Genomic DNA, 22,331 nt, shown 5'->3' on the forward strand with positions numbered 1-22,331 from the left:
GTAACAATAACAGGATTTGCGCTCTTAACTCCCCTGGTGTAGCTTTGAAAATCTAGCCTAAAGCAGCTAATGTTGCTGTTTAAATCATCCTCTCACTATCCTTAGGGAAATGTGGAGGTTAAAAAAGTGACAACCCAACTGCTCAAATGACCTATACCTGGGAGAATAAGAGAAACAACGTATTTCTTCTCAGGAACTGGACTGATATTTCCAAGGTGGACATATGACGTTTCCCAGTGGCAAGAGAGATGGTGTGGTCACTGAATAACTGGAATTGAACTGGGGTGCAGGTGTGTGAGCCTGTGTGTGTGTGTAGGGAAGGAAGGGGAAGGAAGCTGTCATTACTGTGTATGTTTCTGGTAAACATTCTTTTTTCCCTACAGAAATTTGGGTGTATCCCATAAATTAGGTACTGTTAATCGTGTCAGGTAAAAAAAAAAATGCATATCCTAAAATTTGCACACAGCTCTAAATTGAAGCTCTGACTGGCTCTAAATTAAAGTGGCAGGAGTTTTTCAATGATACCATTAATCGCATTTTATTAATTGAGAAGAAGAGCTTTTGTGTAGCCATGGGCTAGATTTAACCAGCGTAGGTACCACTAATAGGCTGGCACTGCTTTTGGCCTGCAATGCCTTTGAAATTCTAAAATGGAAAAGGAGGCCAACACACTGAGCAATTATTTCAGAACAGATTGCCCGTTAACATTTCATAATATCACTGAAATACATCCTTTCTGGGACAGAGACTTGCTTTGGCTATGAACATCCAAGAGGTGGCAGCACCCCATGTGCTGTTGGCCGTTGCATCCCTCCAGACAGAGCTCACCGCAGAGGTCTCGTGATTGCGTCACCTGAAAGCCAGTTTGCAGGGTTGGGGTGAGGGGAGGATGGAGGGGATATATAGCATTTTGCGTCTCAGTTCTTCCGGAGAGTTGAGGAAACAGCTGCACGGATTGTTTTAAATGGATTTGAAAACGTTTTCCTTTTCTTTTTTTTTTTTTTTTTGTCCTGAAATCTTCGGCCCTATGTGATATCTTTCTATGAAGACCACATGGGTGCACTTAGGGGTTTCCTGGTTTGCTCCCTGAAGGAGGAAGAGTTTCAATTGTCAGGGATCCCCTGAGACCTCATTTTCAATTGCCTGTACTTGTCTTCATAAACACAGGAAGGTGGGATTAAGACAGATCATCAACAATCATTCTTTGGAGCATGTGTTTGTGCACGGCACTTAACACAGCATTGAGAGTGTGACACTGTCCCCGGCTAGAACACTTCTTTTCCTCCCCAACTGTTCTCCCAGCCACCTCCCTCATCTCGTGCTAAAAATACTCCACGGAACAAATAGCTATCAAGATAGCATGAAAACCTGCACAAATGAGTAACAATGTAGCCTGACATGCTAAGTGTCAAATGCCCGGGATGAAAAGCATCAGGTGACATGGGTAAGAGAGCATCAGGGCTGGTCTAGGCTGGCCAATGTCCAGGTATCTGTAGAACCTGGCCCTTTGCATGTGTATTAGTTTGAGGGCAAGAGCTGGGATGCACTGGGGGCACTTTGCTGATGGGATTTGTTGGCAGGATACAGGAGACAGGACTCTTATGGGAAACTAGTCTTCAGGAGGCCACAGGGAAGTTGAAACTGGGGAATCCAGCACAGCTCAGCCATGGGAGTTCCTATCCCCACTCTTTCTATCATAGGGACTTGGCTTCTGTGTTCACCACAACTGGAGCCACCGACTTGGCCTAGCTTTCAGCTTTCAGCTCTGTGCATCTTTTCAGTAGCTCATTCCTTAGTTTAGCACTCTCACACCCTCTGTCCCATAGCTTTCCTACATGGCATGTGTTCTCCGTATACATCTTTTCAGCTTCTGTTCCCACTGACAACTCAATGACCATCTTCCCTGTATTTCCCAATCATTTCCAAAAGGAGAAAGATAGGGAGGGGGGGAGAGAGAAAGAGGGAGAGAGAGAAAGAGGGAGAAAGAGAGTCTCATTGGCTTAATTACATAGTCCCTGTCGAGATTGAGCTTTGGAGGCCTAACCACCTCCCAGCAAATGGGCCAGACTGTGATTGGCAGTCCTTGAGTCACCCTTATTAAAGACTTAAAGACGTGCTCTGGGTGCTCCCCAGTCTGGACAGTGGGCACAGGTGTTCCTTTCAGGAGGGCTGTGGAGGTGAAAGATGCTGACTGATATTTTGCCCCTTTCTCCACACAAAGGGAGGAGCAGCATTGTTCACTCAGGCTCAGTAATGCTGGATGTCCTGGTGTCAGGGTACCGCTGCCCTGGTGGGTTGCTCAAACTCTAGTAAAAGATGAACTCTTCACCTCTTTTCTTCTTTGCAGGAATTCAGTCATGCAGCTTGAAGAATGATCTTAAGGGTGGTACGTTACACTCAACCTTCAATGATTTCAGAGACTTGGCGAAAGGGGAACAGGACCTATATTTGAACCATGATGTCATGCAGTTATGTACAGCACAGGTTTGTTTGGGTCAGGCTGGGGGAGGGGAGTGGTTGGATTAGGTACCAGTCTCCTTGTTATCGAGTTTTCCTTACTAAGGTCTGACGTATTTTAATCCAAAGACCTCGAGTGCCACCTCTAGCTACCATAACATATGCAGCAATGAGCAACTTACCTGTTGCCCATTGAGTTGGCAGCATCCCTGATTGTTACAGCCAAGCCATCTGGAGCAGGGATGAGGGGTGGGCACACAGGATAGGATGGCCAGACAGCTGCTGCAGTTTACTGGCCTCTAGTCCTTCACTGTTACACTGAGGGCATGAGCCGAAATGAGGCAGACCCCATGAGGCAGCTTGTTTGCTTTTGGTTACTTCCATTTGAGCCACCAAGAACTTGAGGAGCTCTTTCTTCTGCTGCTGCGTGCCTTGAGAGCCTCAACATCCCCTCCGTCTCTTCCAGTTGTAGTCAGTCTCAGCTCTAAGTATTGATGGGAGTATATTAACTATATCACTAATTAGGTTGAAGTTCCTTGAAAGGAAGAAGGGACCTCTGTACTTGTAAAAGCATCTCCTGTAATGCCAAACATAGTCTTATTCAAGGAATGGGCACTTAATAGATACTTGTTAAGTTATTTTGACTCAATCTCAATTCCATGTTCAGCTCAGGAGATTTCTTATTAGGTTCCAAGGGGTCTAGATCCTTTCCAGTTATTCGTTTGGAAACCTGAGGGTACAGATTCATTTTGACCAATGTTCCAACTTCCACCTTCCTTGATCACTTCAGGAAGAAGAGCACCCTAGATACTGGGTTTTCCAGCACTCAGAGTGCTAGGCCTCCAATGGGGTTAAAAATGTCCCGGAGTCTTCAGCTTTTGACTTATTCCTTTTTCATTTTCCTCTTAGTTAACTTCCTCTTTCACCAAACAATTCTCCTCTCCTAGTAAGATAGGTGAAGTCATGCTGTGGTAAGGATAGCTTCCAAAACTCAGGAAAGATTCTGCCTGTCAGAGTGACTCTGGGACCTAATGGCAGATAGTCTGTCATCCCAGACTGTCTGCTGGGGAATCACTGCATCAGGGGGAGCGAGCATGGGTAATTGTGCACTAGCTCTTAACTAAGTCTCCCACCCAAAGGTGACACATTTTACATCTGATCGTATTTCCTTGGCCAAAGTATGTCGCGTGGCCATGCTTATCTTCAAGGGGATGGAGAAGTGCAATCCTTCCTTGTCCCTGCAAGAGAAGAGAACCAGAAATACTGGCGACCTCCACAATGACCTTCACACCTCTTCAGAGAGCTTGGAAGTTACCGCCTTCCAGTTCATTCTTTAGCGAGGCATGGAACTCTTGAGAATGAGTAGAAACGCTTTGTTTTTTGGGTTTCACAGGAATTAAAAATCAAAATAAACCCATAATAAAGGTGACATATCAATAATTTTTAAAAATTTATTATGTAAGTATCAGGATTTTTGGGGGGTCAAATCAGTGATCAGAAGTAATCAGTGCAATCCCTTTTGAATGCCATCTGTAAATAGAGGTTTGAGGTATGCAATCCTATGTGTTTATAGTTGCCAGGCCTATTTTTGTTTCTGATGCTTCTATACCTCATAGTCACTTGAAGGCCCAACAGCTCAAAGACTCCTCCGCAGAGCACAGTCACTTTGAACTCATGGGCCGTGAAGATCCACTCTTTAGTTCTGCCCTGTGCCTGATTCGACTCTGCTTGTTGCAAAGCAAGACCCCAGGTTTTTCAAAAGCAGGCAGGGAGCTGACCTACTCACTTAGTTGTCCTATGTTCCTCACTCACTCAATAATTCCCCTCCCTCCAAAGAATTAATTCTAACCGTTAAGTACGATAAGTTTATTCACCAATGTAATGAGTTTGATATTCAGCTCTCTTTTAATCCAAGTCAATGGACTATTACTATGACATGCCAGATAGAAGCCAACCATGGTGTGATTGAAAGAGTCTTTGTGTTAGAGTCTGAAGATTGTCAGTCCCAGTTCTGTCACGTTCTAGCTGTGTTACCTTGGAAAAGTCACTTTGCCTCTCTGAACCTTCATTGGTGAGATTAGGATAGTTACATTTACCTTCCAGGATGGAGTTTCCTCTCTATAAAATGTAAATTATATCTACCTCTCAGCGTTGTGGGGATTTAAATTATTTTGACAAAGATAATTTCTGGGAAATATATATGTATAAGTATGTATATCCCAAGCTGGAAACTTCTTCCCTCCTTTTTTGCTTGCTAATTAAGAGTCATAAATAAAATGCTGACGAGCTGCAGTCTGCCGTCTGTGCTGTAGCTGGAGGGCTGTTTTGACTTTGCCTGACAAATGGCTAACCAGCCGCTCCCACCATGCCCAACTCAAGTGTTCAGCACTGAGAAATCCAGCTACTGCCAAAAGCATCTTATAAACTTGTCACTGTTTACTTACTTGGTGACAGTGTTTTTGTTCACTGATCATCCCTGAGATTTCACCCATCAGGGTGTGTCTGTTTCCCTCAAAATGCCATTTAAACACAATCATTTCCCAAACCACATGAAAATAGCAAAGATCCCTATATGAGACTTGGTGCCTTTGCAATTCATCCCCATTGCAATGCAGTTGGGGTGGGATGTTATCTTCACAAAGCAGTAGCCGGATATGCATGGCACTTTATTAAATGGGCAGAAACTTCAAAGCTGCTTCAGTATACTACTGGCCAAGACTTCCAGGTAACCAGTTGAGTGATAAACTTCTACCAGCTTGGGAGAACTGATTGTTAAATTTTCAGGAATTTTGCAAGGTGGTTGATGTCACGTTGATAAATTGAAAGCAGCCGTGGTGGGAGTGTTTACACCATGAAAATTGGCAAACACTTACAAAATCAGGCTTTTTCTCCCGGAGAGCTGGTCGCTAAACATTTATAAGCTCAGTATACAGTATAACCAAGTCTTTGTGCACCTGGGTCAAACCCAGATGTAACCAAGGATGGGAAAAGGGACGTGGCAAATCCGAAATATGAATGAAACCGTGGTGCTGAGGTAAGGGAGAAAGGGAGCTAACTTTCATTGAGCCCATGCTGTGTGCCAGGGTCTACTGTAACCTAGATTGGGATGGATACGTATCAGGAGGCATTTAGCACATTAAAGAGGTGGACCTGCCAAAAGTGTGTTCAGATGAAGAATAGAGAGATTTCCAGAGTCTGACTCAAACCTGGTCGTGAGAGAGGAGGGACAACGTGAGGTATAGCATTGTGCTTTTCACTCGGGGTTCTATCCAGGCCCAGGCTGAGACTGGTGGATCAGGGAAAGGCTTGAAGTAAAATCTGAAAAGGCTGCTTCAGCACTACTCTGTAGTAGCAGGCAGCATGTGTGGATTTGCCATCTCATTGGTTTCAGGACCTCACCTGCAGCAGTGTGGAGACAGCAGAGGCTTAGCTAACCCCCCGGAGCTTAGTGAGGTGGGCTCACTGGTGAGCACTTTTTCAAGAAGACTTTGCAGAGTGCCATGGTGCTATATGAGCAGATAGCGAGGGGCAAGGGCCAGTAGAATTTATTTATGTGACCCCCCTATGTACCTTAGCTGATAAGGCAAGGGGGAAACTGGTGGCACAGATATTTTCTCCATGTGTTCTCACAACAACCGTATGAGAAAGGCATTATTATATGCATCTTATAGATGAAGAAACTAAGGATCAGAGAGCTTGAGCAACTTGCCTGATATGATGCAGAAAGTAAGTGGAAGAGCTGAAATCCAAACATGGGATTGTCTGACTTCAAATACTCCTGGGGCCTCTATGACCTCCTTTTACCCTGTGTCTCTGCATATTCTTCTGTCCTTTCCTTCTTTCTGGTCTTGGGGAAAGAATTGTCTCTCCTCTCTCTAAGGTCAACATTTTCACTTGTGTCCACGAATTCTGCACCCTCCCAGTTCCTGCTCTAGAGTCTTTATAAAGCACCCCCTTGCTCTGTGATGCATCTTTGATCTGTCCCTCACCACAGACTTCTTTCCATCTGTCACCTGAAGTGAGTGGCTGTATGGGTTCCTTTCTCAGTCTTCTCTCCCTTAGCCTTTCAGCAGCATTGAACACAGTCCAGATTCTTCTTTATTCTTGAAACTCTCCACATGCAGCTTCTATGACTTGTTTGTCCCTCTCTGGTTACTCCTCTGGCCACTTTTGGCTCTCCTCCCTTTTTTCTAATCCTTGAACTGTAGGCGTTACTCCAAGAGTCTGGTGCTGATTCTCTTCCTCTTCTTCTTCAGTCTTTCCCCTTTGAGGTTCCCTTTGGCCTCAGCTCTCTATGCAGACAATCCCAAACCAATAATGCACAGGTCTGATGGGGAAACGAATGGAATTAACTTGACTGGGTCTCTAGGGCCAAGAGCAGTCTCTGGCATAGAGTGAGCACTCAATAAACAAATGGATTTCAGATGAAGAGAACATTGTGAACAGGGCTTGAGCATATGTGTATTGATTTATTTGAAGGTTACCCCCTTCAGGCTCTGAATTCATCAAAGTCAGGAACTGTGCCTTTTCCCCATTTTTGATTCCCTGATCCAGCATAACACATAGTAGCTCTTCAATAAATGTCTGTTGACTGAATGAATGAGTCCAAGCTTGCTGATAACTCAGTGCAGAACTGTGGCAGTTCTTATACAGGAATTTAGACTTTATTCTGTGTGCAGTGGGCTTGGTGCCATCCAAGGGTTTTTCTCATTTGAGTAACTCCTTCGGAGCCGAGCTCCAGGATGACTCATCTGGCTGCAGTCAGTGTTCAAAACCTTGCACCATCTTCTCCCCTTGCCTATTTCCTTCCCTATTCTATCTCTAATCAGTGGTCCAATCTTGTTGATTTTACTTCAAAATATGGCTTTATGGCTTGTATCTGTGTTTTGGTTTCTATTCTCATGGCCACCTCCCAAGGTCAGCCCTAATTACCTCTTGTCTGGGCGTCAGTGCCGGTGTCACTCCCGCTCCAATCACTGCTCTGTATGCCATAGGCTTCCGCTATGCTACTAATGGCTGGCTTCGTGTTTGAAAAAAAAGAAAAAGAACAAAGCCAAATTGGTTCTGGAAAAGCAAGGATAAAGAGGGCTAATATAACTCCATTTTCTTCCTTTAATCCTGTCGGCCCTTTAAATCTGCTTGCTGCTCTGGGTTTTACCCTTGAGTTGCCTGAGTGGGTTTATCCCTTCATTGTTTCTTATAGCAAAGACTGGGATCCCATCCCCACAATAGAGCCAAGTTGTAGGAGAAAGAGAGTAGACCATTTGAAAGGTTGTGCTTAACTGTGATGTGGAAGAAAGCAAGGGAAATGGAAGAACAATCCTTTAGGAAAGAGAGGACAAGGGAAGGGGAAAGGTAAGAGATGGGGAGAAGGTCTTTGAGATAATATTTCTAGATGAAGGGAAGAAAAAAGAGGGAGAGAAGACAAGAGCTGAGCTTCTGCCATTTTTTTCATAGCTAATTTTGGGGAAACAGGCCCTTTCTGAAAATGCTTTCTTAGAACCTTGTGGATCCAGAATTTATCCTGATAAAACAGTGAGCTAATGGACTTTAGGGGACCTCTTTGGGGACACCTACACTTAAAACATTTAGGTCAGTGTTATGCAAAGTGTGACCTGCTTTCTGCAAGGAGTTAAGTCCAAAAATGACAAGTAAGTACTTAGAAACTTTTCAGTCATTGTGCACTGCCACCGTGATGGGCTGGAGGTGGGTGATACCGGCTGGAGAGAGCCGATTGTGGGTGTTTCTTCCCATCTCTGTGGCTCAGTGACCTCAAGTCGGTAGCTTGAAATCAGTCATGGCAGGAGGTATTGTCATCTTGCAAATGGGCAAATGGTACAAATCAGGCCTCCTCCTACATCCCACCCCACCACCCTGGGTGCTGTTCATTGCCAGCCCCCCACTGCCTGGCTGCCGTATCCACACACCTGATCAGGGGACACTGTTGAATAGAATATTGTTAAATTTACACAGTGAGTTGCCTGTGGCTGCTACTGCCTACTCAGCAAGCACAGTAAGATGGTGTATCTGTCAGCCAAGGAATGGGGGGATGGTGGTTCTTCACCATAGGGAATTTGAAATGCACTGCCTTAGATCATCCTCAGCTTGTTCAAGCATTCCAACAGAGGTCTGCATGATAACCAAATGGAAGAGCCCACAGGTTTGGAAACCTGCTACTCCAGGTTTCAAGCCCTCTAAGATAGTTAGGATCCAAGGGAGCGTAGGGGAGGGGTGGCAGATCCTGCCAGGGCAGAGAAGTTATACGTGAAATAGATGGAGGTGTGTGTAATTAGGCTACTAGGGCCACCAGAACAAAATACCACAGCCTGGGTGGCTTAAACAACAGAAATGTGTTCTCTCACAGTTCTGGAGGCTGGAAGTCCAAGATAAAAGTGTTGACAGGTTTGGTTTCTCCTGAGGCCTCTCCCCTTGGCTTGCAGATTGCTGCCTTTTTGTCATGTCCTCACGTGGTCTTTCCTCTGTGCTTGAGCATCTCTGGTGTCTCTTTCTTATAAGGACATTGGATTAAGGTCCCACCCATATGACCTTATTTAACCTGAATTACTTCTTTTAACGCCCTACCTCTACATATACTGACACTGGAGGTTAGAGGTTCAGCTCATGAGTTTCAGGGGACACACTTAAGTCTGTAATAGTGTGTCACTGTCGACTGTGGGCTCATGCTGCATTCCAGTCCAGCACCGTGTAATGGCACAGGACCGTGGAGCCCGCATACCCACTCCGGGGATACCTTCTCACTCCTCCTGGGTGCCGATTCCACTTTCCAGCAATCTCCAACCTCACCAAGGGCTACCCCTCTCTCAGTTCCCACCTCAAGTCCCATGCCTCCAATCTAGACTTCTCTGACTCCTGCTTGAAGAGAAGTCCCTCTCATCTGACTCACCCTAGCACTTCTGCTCTGTATTGTTAAGTTGGTAATGAATCTCATCAAGATTTGCAATGCCTTTCCTGATATCATTACACGTATCATTACATGCAATCAACACATTGCATGTATTTAGGGCTTGTCTACCCAGCTGGATTGTAGGTACCTTGAGAAACGGACATCTTACTCTTCTCGACCTCCTCCATTGAGTGATTAATTAGCTGCGTGCTTTGTATAGAGTAAGAAGTCAATAAATGTCACAGAGTTGATGTACCTCTTCCTGAAACAGTTAAGGTTATTACATGCTCAGAGGTGTATGTGGAATCAAACTCATAGTGGTAAGTACTGAGGCTTTTTCCCCTTTATTGTGGATGGCAAGCCAGAATTTTCTAGTAAATGCCCATTCGTGGATGCTATTGTCCCAGTGAGTTATTATGACTTTTCACTCTGACTCTGGTATGAAAGAGACCTGGATTTGAGTTCTGGTTTTCCCAGTTACTGCTGTCTGGCCTTGAGGAAGTTATCTAAACTCTGTAAGGCTCAGTTCCTTCATCTGAAAAACAGGAGTAATAATAATACCTTATTTCACAGAGTGGTGGCACAGGATTAAAATAGGAATAGTAGCACTAAGTGCGTAGTCGATGTTCAGCACTAATATTAGTCTGGTACACAGAGATTAAAAAAAAGAAAAACAAAAAAACGTAGAACTCTTAACCATACATATCAGCCTCCACTCCAGAACCAGGAGTAACTTGAAAAGAAAAGCACTTGCACACCATCAGAGGATCAGCCGTGCAAATAGCCCATTTAGTGCCCGATGCCAAGTGCTCCTGGATTAAGAATACTGTGAAGAATCCAGAAGGAACACTTTCCTATCCGTGAGGAGGTGGCTTCTAAACAACCCTTGGCCTCCCATTGTCGTCAACCCCCTTCCCAAGTCCCACTTCTCTTTGTAAAGCATAAAACATTTTTACCTCTAAAATCCTGTATGTGTATGGAGTTTTGTCACGCTGGAGGCGGTCAGGTTGCATGGGAAGTACAACCTCATTAACTGGAAATAAATCAGCATGACATTTGTCCTGAAGTTAAGGATCGAATAAAGTTAAACCATATTCAATGTTTTCTCAGAGATATTCAAGAAAAACAACTTAAGTGGAAGAAGAGAAAAACTATTCAGGGACAAACACACAAAAAAACCCCATAGTCTCACTAGAACTTCTAAATAGTCCAGAGCAAGCTTAGGCGGAGATGCTCCTGCAGGGAGAGCAAGAGGGAGGTGAGTGGGAAGACAGTGCAATCCTGTGCTTCTCTAGGGCTGCCGGTGCGAAGCAGAGGCCTCCAAAAAGGCTCCAAGTGGCTCGTCAGCTTTTCAGTATGTCTAACAAGTTAGACATACATCCCCAAATGTATACTGTGATGCTAAAGCCCATTTATATACGCTATAAAGTTTCCCCTGTGTGTCCTGCAGGCACATGCATGGCTGGGAAGTGTCTATGGGTTGATTCCTTCGAGAATTATATGGAGCTGACACGGCCGAAACCCACAATGACCCAGACGAGGACAGAAGTCTGTCCTGAAAGAGTGACTTCCACCCCTCTGTGTAAGTAATTAATATTAATCCCCACTGAGCAGAGTGGTACAAAATTATTAAGGCTGCTTCCTGAAGAAACTTCTAATGCAGTGTGTAATGAAAGTGTCAGGTGCAATGAGTTAGTAGGTGCTGCCCCGCTGTTGTGAAGTGCCAGGTATTTCTCTACCTGTTATCCAAGCTTCTGGGTCTTGTGGGGAAGGCAGTTCCAGCCTGAGGAGAGCATCAGCAGTTATTTGAGCTGAGAGGATCATAAAGTGACGACAGTGTAGGCAGGAGGAAGTGCCTGAGGAAACGGTGGGATGTCTGTGGTTGAGGTGACATGAAGAGGGGAGTGTGGTGAAGGAGGACCCTGCCTGGTGTACGACGCTGAGTAATGTCATGACCAAAATCATCTGGCCCTGTGGATTTAAAAATTGTTCTCAGGGCAGCTCAGGAATTCAGATGGGATCATTGCAGAAAGAAATATGTTTTTGGTTATTTCTGTAGTCATTCTAGAAATGCAAGCTCAGTGTTTGGCATTTATTTACGTTTATTATTTATTTTGGACCTCATAGACGTTTGCGTCTCTCCCACCTGTGTGATGCTTATCTCAGCCAGATTCTTGGAGTCTCTCTGGCTTCTCCTCTTCCCTCAGTCATGTCCAGTCATTGTCAAATGGCTCTGAGCAAGTTAAATCTTTCTTAGTCTCCATTTCCTTGGGTTCTACCTTTGTTGTGTCCCTCATAGTCTGTCCCGTTTTCTCTTTGCAGCTCTCCTTGCCTGTACTTTGTCTTGTCTGGGCTCTCTACCTCCTACCTGGACCTCTCTGGTCTCCCTCCTCCCATCTTTTCCCCTTTGACTTTCCTACCCAGAGCACAGCAGGAGGACAGCTAACACCATTTGCTAGGTGCTTTTCCTGTGCCAAGCCCTGGGCTGTGGATGTTACGTATGTTATTTCTAATGTTTCAGTAACCCTGGCAATGGTATTATTACTTCCATTGTTCAGCTTGGGAGGCTCCAAAAAGGTCCTAATGTGCTCACACCAGCTCTGAGGGATAGCTAGAATTATAACCTAGGGCTGATGGACCCCACAGTTCATGCTATACCCTACTCGTGCGGCTTTCTCTGCTCAGAAATCTTCAGTGGCTCCCATTGCCTAATTAGTAAATCAAGTCCAGGCTCTCTCTCTCTCTTTTTCCTTTTTCTTTCAAAGTCCAGGCTCTTTTATCTCAGCATTCAAGGCTCTCTAAAATCTAGTTTACTATGTTTGTCGGCTCTCCCATCAACTCCTGTCACACACTCTACAATTTAGCCAAAAAAACCAAACAGCCAAACAAACAAAAAGCCTATTTTTATTTACACCCATACTTTCTTTCCTAAGTGCTTTTATCCATGCTTTTTCTTCTGCCTGCTGCAGAGACTCTGTCATTCCTTCCTCTGTATAAGTAAATGTTGCCCAAGAAAACACTGAACAGAGTTGGGCTAGAGATCCATTTATTTTCTGGTTCACAAAGGGTATGTTGGATCTTTATTAAATAGTCTAAAATGTTCTTTCAATAATGTTTTTCTTTAATATCTTTTTAAAAGACATTTAAAGTGAATCAGAAAGCAATTAAATGATTAATTGCTGCAGCCGGATTCTGCTGCCCTCAGCCTCTGTGGATGCTATCTGACCGATTAACCTCTGTTTCTGAGCTCTGTCTGATTGAAGAAGGCAATGACGGAAAACGCTTGGCCTATCACATGACTGATCTCTGCTGTCATGAGCCATCGTTTTCTAACTGCAAGCTTTCATTTTCAAAGTCCTGGCATGATTTCAGGAGCTGTAAACCCTCATGTGAGTAAGTGAGCAGTGAGAACTGGCAGTTTTTCAATCTCAAGTCTCTTCAGCTTTAAACCTACATTTAGCTGTGATTTTTTTTTCCACCTTAAGTTGTGCATTCTTTTTGGTGTGTACTTTTTTGATAAATAAAATAGGGTGGAGGTGAATTCGACTAAAACAAATATGAGTTGGTCCAATTAGGGCTGACCTTAGAAAAAAGTCACAGGTGCCCCAACGTTAATTCCATAGTCAGAGCAGGAGGTGAGAGAGGAATAGTGAGTATATGGGGTTCCCAGTTTCTCTTCTACAATGACGGACACAGGGTAGAGAGCACTGAAAATGAACCTGAAAATTATGAACCCATTGGTGGAGATGACCCACATGCCAGTTTGAGCAGGTGTTGCTTTTGATGTCTTGGGGAAGGTCAAGGAGTATCTTCTCCAAGGTCTAACTCTGAATGGAAGAGCTTTGTGAGATATCAGGGAAGGATATATCATTGGAAAGATTCCTTTCCTAGTTACAATGTTTAAGTAATTGGGGTTCAAGTTAATGCAGAATTAATTGTCCTTAGTGTATTCTTAGCTGGACAATTCGATTAATATTATTTACATTAATTTAAGGGATGGGTAATCTGAAAACAAAAATGTGTATATACTATGAAGGACTTCCTCAAAGATTTGTTCCTGCCTGATGGTTTTATTTTGAAATTTGTACACCAAGTCTTTTGTTATCCTCTTTTTATTTTATTTCTTAGCTTTTAAAACAAATTAGCAAGAGGAGGAAAGAGGAGGGGGAGAAACTGTGCAAAACACAAGAATGTTACAGTCGGCAATGTGATGAAAGCTTGTAATTTCATTCTGAGGTTTTGATTGTGCATCTATTTTTTGTTGTTGCTGTTTTCTTCTCCTTTGTCTTCATACCTAGCAAATAATTACTGACCAGCAAATGTGCTTATGGTACCATCTTAGGAAATTTGATATAAGGAATTCTATAAGGAAAAAAACATTACCAGTATACGGAGCTCATTTAGAAGACAGTTACAGACAGCCGCAGAAATAATAGTAGCTTACATTTACGGAGCACTCACAATTTGCCAAGCACTCTTCTAAGTGCTTCATGTAGTATTAGCTCATTTAATCCTCTCAACAACTGTGTGAGATCGGTACTATTATCCCTATTTTATAAATGAGAAAACTGAGGCACAAGGAGATTAAGTTATTCATCTACAGTCACATAGATGACCGGAACCATCATTTGAACCCAGCCAGTGTGAATCCAGAATAAAAAAATAAAACAAGTATAACCAGAATGAAACTAATATTGTTCTTTTTAGATTTCCTAAACTTACTATCACCACCAGTGAATTCTGCGTGGTGATTAAGATTGAACTTGTAAGAATAGAAGAGGAATTGTTTAGTGTAGAGAGATGGTGAAAGAGAGTGAAAAAATGAAGATGCTGGCCAAAGCACCTGCAGTGGGTTCCGAGATAAGGATTCTAGGAGGTAGGTGTGGCAATACCTTCTGTTGTGTGCTCAGCTGGGCCTCAGTCTAGACTGGTGGGCAGCGATGCATAGTGGGTCAAGGAATGTGGCTGCTGACCGATTTTTGTCACTCACTGCACTGCTTTCCTGCTCCTCAAGCTGAGATAGATAATACCGACAGCTCACTTTGAGTTCCCATCCATCTGAAGCACTTCTAGATTTGCAGTTCATGTTACCTTCTGCAGAGCCAGAATATGTCCTCTTTTTTTTCAGATCTCTTACCACCTCAGAACATTCAGGACAGGCCCACCATCTTTTATCTAAACCCAAGGGACCAGGTATGTTTAGAAATTCAAAATTTTATAGATTTTAGAAAGGTAAAATGGTATGTATCTCATACATTGTATAATATTTCCAGTGGGGTCTGGATCAACATCCCATAAAGAAATATTATCATATTTCCACCACAAAAATGTATGTATCATCACGCTAAGTGAGACAAAGAATGACTGTCCTCAGCTACATGTTAAGAAGGTCAGATTTTGCCACCAAACGAATTTTTGTGCCAAATTTATGGGAAAAACTTTTGGTTGCAGGGCTTTTGGGATTTTGGAATTGAGGATGGGGAATGTGAACTGTATCATCACCAATTCCTTCCACTCTAATCAGAGGGATGTGCGTGAAGGTGCTGACAAAGCTATTCCTACATTTTCTCCACTGGCCAGGAAGGGGTCTGATGTGGGCTGAGCCTGAAGGACCCCAGCCTCATCTTCTCATTCCAGGTTTTAGTTGGGAAAGCAGGCAGTCAGGAAATAGAGTCGATCCCTACACACTCCACATTCCCTGCGGGTCTGGTGGACAAAGAGTAATAAAGAAAATACAAACTCAGGAAAGACAAGATTCAGTTCTTTTTCTTTTTCTTTTCTTTTATTTGAAAGACTTATTTACACTACTTAGAAAAACCTCTCCCCTTCTCTTGGGAGTCACTTAGCTTAGCTTGGAGGACCACAGATTAAAGTACAATATAGTGAGTATTATTAAAAACAACCTGTAAAAATGCATTATCCTGAAGATTTAGCAGCTAATTTCCTGTTGCCTTTACTTCTTACATCATTTTTTTTTTCTCTCAGTGTATAACCTTCTTTAAATTTTATGTCCTGTTCTCAAATTCCTCCTGGGTTTAATGACTAATCTCTATTTGTGTTGCTCTGGTGAAGCCTATAGAAGGAAAATCATAAATTAATGGCATATGTTTGTAGCTATAAACAGGGGACAGATCAGAAATATACAAACATGCCAAGTACCCTATTTCCTATAGCTGCAATGCTCAACACCCAATTAACCTTAGATTTACAAGTCTAATCAAACAGCCCAGTCCGTTTCCGTTGAAAAGCTGTGCACTGTGTATAACCTTTCACCTGATCTAAATCTCTAGTAAACCCTGGGAAGCAAACTCCTTTGTGGAGCTAGTCACTCTGTTGGATGAAGCCAGTGCCCCCTTTGAAGGCCCTGAGTTACCATTTCCTGCATTGCCAAGATGTAGTTTGCAAAGGGACGGCCTGTGGTACTTTATGTAGGGGGACAGTCCTGACTGCTTACACAGGCTGTGTTCTGTGACAGTAGGACTGTGCTGAGTCACTTACACTTTGCCCCCAGGTCTTCTTTACAAATACAGTATGATTTTGGAAGATAATAATACCAAATATTTATTTACCACCTCTCTGGGTCAGCCAGGCATTCTTTTAAGCTCTCTCCACCTATGAACTCATTTAATCCTTTTCACAAGCAAAGAGTCAGGAACCATTATGATCTTTGTCTTATGATGAGAAAGTGGAGGTACAGAGAGGTTAAGTCAATTGCCCAAAGAGCCTCAGCTAGTGAGCGGAGGGACCGGGGCTCTGGACCCTGGCAGTCTTTCTCCAGAGTTGGCCCACATGCCCACTGTCATGCTGCTTTCATGGATACTGCAGGGCCGGTGGCAAAACCTGGAACAATGGTGTGGAGTTTACCACTTGAGCTGCATTAGAATGTGCCCTAACCCAGTGTTTTTTCAACCTTGAGGCTCTGCAGAACCCGTAGGGGTGATGGGACTGAGAGGCAAAGGGGGCTCAGGATTTCACACCCACATCAGCCAGAGCAAGTCAGTTTTAAATGTTACTTTCTAGCCCTAAGATTTTATTTGAATAAGGAGTTCTATAGCTCATGAAAACTTGAAAGACAGCTCTAAACAGTTGAGCCATTTGGCTCACACAGGGGTGATACCAATGGCAAAACGAACTGGGATGTAGAAACGTGGATCCCAGTGCTGTATGATGCTGTGTAATACTCTTTCTGACTACAGTCGGCCCACCATATCTGCGGGTACTGCATCCATGGATTCGATCAACCATGGATAGTAAATATTCGAAAAAAAATAAAATCCTAGAAAGTTCCAAAAAGCAAAACTTGAATTTGCTGTGTACCAGCAACTATTTACAAAGCTTTTACATTGTATTTACAACAATGTACATAGCATTGACATTGTATTAGGTATTATAAGTAACCTAGAGATTATTTAAAGTACATGGGAGGATGTGTGTAGGTTATATGCAAATACTGTGCCATTTTTACATGAGGAACTTGAGCCTCCAGGATTTTAGTATCTGTGAGGGCCCTGGAACTGACCCTGGTGGATACCAAGGGACCACTGTATTGACAAAGGATATATTTAGATGCAAATACATGTGGCCTTTGGAGATTACATTTCAGGGTGAACTAGAGGCTGCTGCCTGGCCAAGACTAGACAGAACGCTGATAAAGAGGAAGGTGGAAAATACCATCCTAGTCTAGGGTAGAGGAAGGAGTGATGAGAAAAGAAAGCTTGGTGTGGAAGAAAAGGCTTGTGATTAAGGAAAGTGGTGAACAGAGCTTAGGGCAGGTAGTGAGGTGAGCAGTCACACCCTGTGAATTAGATTGCTGAAAGGAGGGCTGAGGAAAGTAGAAAAGAAACCAATTGAGTGAGGCAAGATCAGAGAACCAGAATGGAAACTTTACATGGAAAATGGCCAGAGCTCAGAGGACCCAGGAAGACACTCTCGAGGCTTTATGTGGATAAAGTCCAGAGGAACAAAAGGCTAGTATGTATTTGTTAAAAATAAAGTTTATGAGGTTAGTAGATCTGAGAAAAACAAAGGATTACGACAAAGCATTTTATCAGGTACTTCACCGTGCCCTCAACTAGGTGGATTCAAAACTGGTTGAGTGACCTTTCTCCAGAGGTGCTGCCTAGTGGATTACTGTCAGCCTGCAGGGCAGGCGTGGCCCTGTTCTTTATTTTATAAAGCAAATGCTCTGACTAGTCTCTGACACTATATGTCACTAAATGATGTGTGATCTCTTTTATCCTGTATGTCCATTTCATCATTATTTAATTGGTTGTTAACGTGGGATTCCTGAGTGAGCCTAAGAGGGCCCATGAATCCTCTAAAATTATTATAATACTTACATTTCTGTCTCCCTTGCTAGACAATGAGCAACCTGAGGAGACAGGGCAAGTTGTAACTGGAAAAAGAAAAGCAGTGTATGTATTAATCTATAATTGAGCTATAATTCACTCATTTATTCATTCACCCTTTTCTTGAGTATCTCTAACATGCTTGCAGTTGGCTACTGGGCACGCAAGAAAGAGGGATTCAAATAAATTAACAAAGAGCAAAATAATAATCTTTTTCATGTGGTGTTTGATGTAGCCTGGAGACTTGGGATTATCTTCCTAGAGAGGAAACTTTACTGCAGCTGTTTTTGGAGGGATACATGGGAAGCATTTGGGTTGGTAGTCCAGCAGGAGATAAGGCGAAGGGCATTCCAGGAAGAGAGGTGAGAAATAGCATGCCGTATGTGGCAAAATGCAAGTTGTTTGGGATGGCAGTGGCAAAGGGCACATGTAGGGGCTGAGACAGACAGGGCTGGGTGGTGACAGAACTTTTTATTTTTTATTTTTTATTTTTTATTTTTTTGCGGTACGCGGGCCTCTCGCTGCTGTGGCCTCTCCCGTTGCGGAGCACAGGCTCCGGACGCGCAGGCTCAGCGGCCATGGCTCACGGGCCCAGCCGCTCCGCGGCATGTGGGATCTTCCCGGACCAGGGCACGAACCCGTGTCTGCTGCATCGGCAGGCGGACTCTCATCCACTGCGCCACCAGGGAAGCCCGGTGACAGAACTTTTATACCATACTAAGAATTTATATTTTATCCCCAAGGTCATGGGAGACATTAGAAGATTGAAAGGGCATGATATGATTAACTTTTTATTTTGGAAGAATTATATTAGTGGTAATGTGAAGGATGCAATAAGGGGCGAGACTGAGGCTCGGGAAAAGTTTTAGAAAACTGCTACAATAATTGAAGTTAACAACACTGCCATGCCGTTACTACTCTTATTACTACCACTGCCATTGGTGCTGTTTCTCTACCTACTGCTATTACCACTGCCGCTACTCCCACAGGAATAGTAAGGATGATGGGGAGAAGGTGTGAGAAGCTGAAGAAGAGTCTGAGATGTGTAAGTGTGATGCTGTGATATATAATAAGAGATATATATTCTGTTTTTGTCCTGTTTCTGACTCAGAGCTCCTAAAACCCTTGGAATTTCCTAAGTGATGAGAGCAATAAAAGTGTCTTGTTATGTTAATGAGTGACTTTTAGAAAGTTCCTGGGTAACCTGAGGAGGGGGGGCTGCTTGCTAGGCGAACAAATCGTGCGATTAGAGGGTTGGAACTTTCAGTCCCACCTCCAACCCCTCAGCCTCCAAGGAGGGGAGAGACGGTCGAAGATTGAGTTCAGTCACCAATGACCAATGATTTAATCAACCATGCCTCTGTAATGAAACCTCCATGAAACCCCAAAAGGATTGGGTTGGGAGAGCTTCAAGTTGATGAACATCTGGAGGTTCAGGGAGAGTGGTGCTCTCAGAGCGCCAGGAAGCTCTTTGTCCTTTCCCCATACCTTGCCATATGGGTCTCTTTTGTCTGACATTCTTGAGTTATACCCTTTTATAATAAACTGATACTCTAGTAAGTAAAATGTTTCTCTGAGATCGGTTAGCCTTTCTAGCAAATTAATTGAACCCAAGGAGGGGGATGTTGGAACCTCTGATCTGTAGCTGATGGGTAAGAAGCACAGGTGACAACTTGGACTTGCGATTAGCCTCTGAAGTTTGGAGCAGGGGGCAGTCTTACTGTAGCACTGAGTCCTTAGCTTGTGGGATCTGAGGCTACATCCAGGTAGATAGTGTCAGAATTGAGTTGAATTGTAAGACACCCAGCTGGTGTCACAGAGGTGCATGATGTGGGGATAAAAACCACACATTGGGGTTGGGTGCAGAAGCAGAGTAAGGAAGGTAGAGGAAAATCAGGAGATGAGGACCTCCTAGAAACCAAGGAGAAGATGGTGAGCACTAACAGGTGGTGGGGAGAGGTGAAGGAAGAAAAGAGCTCAAAATGTGTTTGTATTGAGAATGAAGTAGTTTGCTCTCCAAATGCCTCATTAACTTACTGTGAGTTTTTAAAATTAATTAATTTGTTTATTTATTTATTTTTGGCTGCTTTGGGTCTTCATTGCTGCGTGCCAGCTTTCTCTAGTTGCAGCGAGTGGGGGCTACTCTTTGTTGCAGTGCACGGGCTTCTCATTGTGGTGGCTTCTCTTGTTGCGGAGCACGGGCTCTAGGTGCACAGGCTTCAGTAGTTGCAGCACACGGGCTCAGTAGTTGTGGTGCACAGGCTTAGTCGCTCCATGGCATGTGAGATCTTCCCGGACCAGGGCTCGAACCCGTGTCCCCTGCATTGGCAGGCGGACTCCCAACCACTGCACCACCAGGGAACTCCCTTACTGTGATTTAATTAAGTTACACTAGTAGAAGGCAGAGGGTGAAAGGGTTTATACCTGTTCCTGAGACTTATTTCAATTCTTTGAGTGTTTGAGAAGTACCAGTACTTCAACCCTTGGCCAGTGACATGGGTCAATGACAGGTACCTGTTGTTGAGAATGATGCCCTTGGAGACTTCACCACAGAGAAAAACTGGCTTGTTTAAATCTGTTCTCAGATAATAAAGTACAAGCAAAGATATAACTTGCAGAAATACTACATCATGATCAAAATGTGTACTAATTCACATCTGATAGTCTCAGATAGCCCTTGTATTTTTAAGTTAGGAGAAATGAGGAAGTAAAAACAAAACTTGCCTTTCAGTTCTCCCCACGCATTTTTAAAATTGTATCCTCCTTGGTTCCTCTACAACAGCCCAGCAGTCCAGTTGTGTATGTTCAGTGGCAGGTGAGGTGACCCACTTATCTCAGGATTGGCTGCCCCTTACCCTTCTATATTTTCCAGGTGTACATGCGGAGAGATGCCGCACTGGCACTCCAACCTCTCGCCTGATTTGAAGTATCAAAGCATTTTAGAAATCAGGTCTCAGTGTTAAAAACTCTCAGGTGAACTCTGATGGGTTTTAGTGGCAGTCAGTACCTTAGAATGCTGATGAGGAACAACCACTTGACCCACCCATGGTAAAAACCTTCTTTAAACCCATGAGCAGAACAGTTTTGAATTATAAATAAGAAGATTAATTAGTTTTTGCTATGTGCCTATTATTTGTTAGAGACACAAGGATTTGTACATATCTTTTTAGCCTCTCCCTATCTTCTTGCAGCTATTTAAAGTATTTTCTTATTTTTTAGTTTAATTTTATTTTTTAAAAGTTTTTATTTATTTATTGGCTTCATTGGGTCTTAGTTGCGGCACGCGGGATCTTTTGTTGCAGTGTGCAGGCTTCTCTCTAGTTGTGGCGCGAGGGCTCAATTGCCCCACGGCATGTGGATCTTAGTTCCCTCACCAGGGATTGAACCAGTGTCCCCTGCATTGCAAGATGGATTCTTGCCACTGGACTACCAGGGAAATCTCTATTTACAGTATTTTACAAAGGAGAAGTTCCAAGGAGGAGCTGTGCCAAAGGGTATGCACAAAATTCAGATATCTCTTACTGTAAAGTCCAGGGGCTCTCCTGGCATTTACAAAGACCTAGATAACAAATGTATTCTCCTTGTTTCTTGTAACAGTTATCAAGAAAACAATCCCAGCATCAGTGGAATCTTCCTCAGTGACCTCTGAAGGGTCATTTGTCAGTTGAGAGTAAGGCACATGCTTGAAGAAGTCTCAAGTAATTCTTGTTTGTGCTACTTATCTTTAGTAAATCTGGGATTGACCCTAGATGAAGATAGGACTGTGCTGGCTGAGCTCCCAGCTGACATAGCAACTTGCCAGCCATGTGAGTGAGCCAACTCAGAGATGGGTCCTCGGGCCCAGGAGAGTCACCCCAGCTGACAGCTGACACCACTGGAGCAGAGATGACAGGTCCCCACTGAGCCCTGCCCAAATTGCAGATTCTGAGCAAATTAAATGGAAAAGTTTAGTCATACAAAAAATAGCAATGTATAATGAACCTCCATGTGCCCATTATGCAGCTTCATAATTTATCTACTCAGGTCTAATTTTCTTCCATCTATGTTCCTACCCACCTTCCTCCATCCCACCCCATTTTATTTTTAACCAAATTCTCAGACCATCTTTTTGATATCATATTCTCTTGGTGATCTCACCTGGACTCATAGCTTTAAATTTCCTTCATATGCCGAAGACTCAAAGTTATTACCTGCACTATATCATTGTGGCTCAAAGCATGGGTTGTGATACTTACGTGCCTGGATTAAAATCATGGCTCTTCCACAAATTACCTTTGTGACCTCAGTTACTTAATTGCTGTGTGCCTCAGTTTTCCAGTCTGTGAAATAAGAGATGATGGAACCAAGCAGAACCCTGCAGGCTCCTCCATTTCCCCTGCCTCTTGTTTGTAGAAAAGCTGAAGTCTCCCAGGCTTCCCTGAGTCACAAAAGAGCAGGCTCAAGCAGCTAAGGATTAGAACAATAGAATCACATTCAGAATGTGTCTGATGCACATTCCTGAGTTGCTTTACAGATACTATAACTGGCACCAGAGGGAAAAAGCCAACACATGATGACAGGACTGCAGCCATGACACAAGCTGCTACATCTTGAGCAGTACTAAATCTATGGCTAGCACAATT

This window comes from Grampus griseus, assembly GCF_964374135.1.
Source record: "Grampus griseus genome assembly, chromosome: 4".
In the NCBI taxonomy this organism is placed as follows: Eukaryota; Metazoa; Chordata; class Mammalia; order Artiodactyla; family Delphinidae; genus Grampus; species Grampus griseus.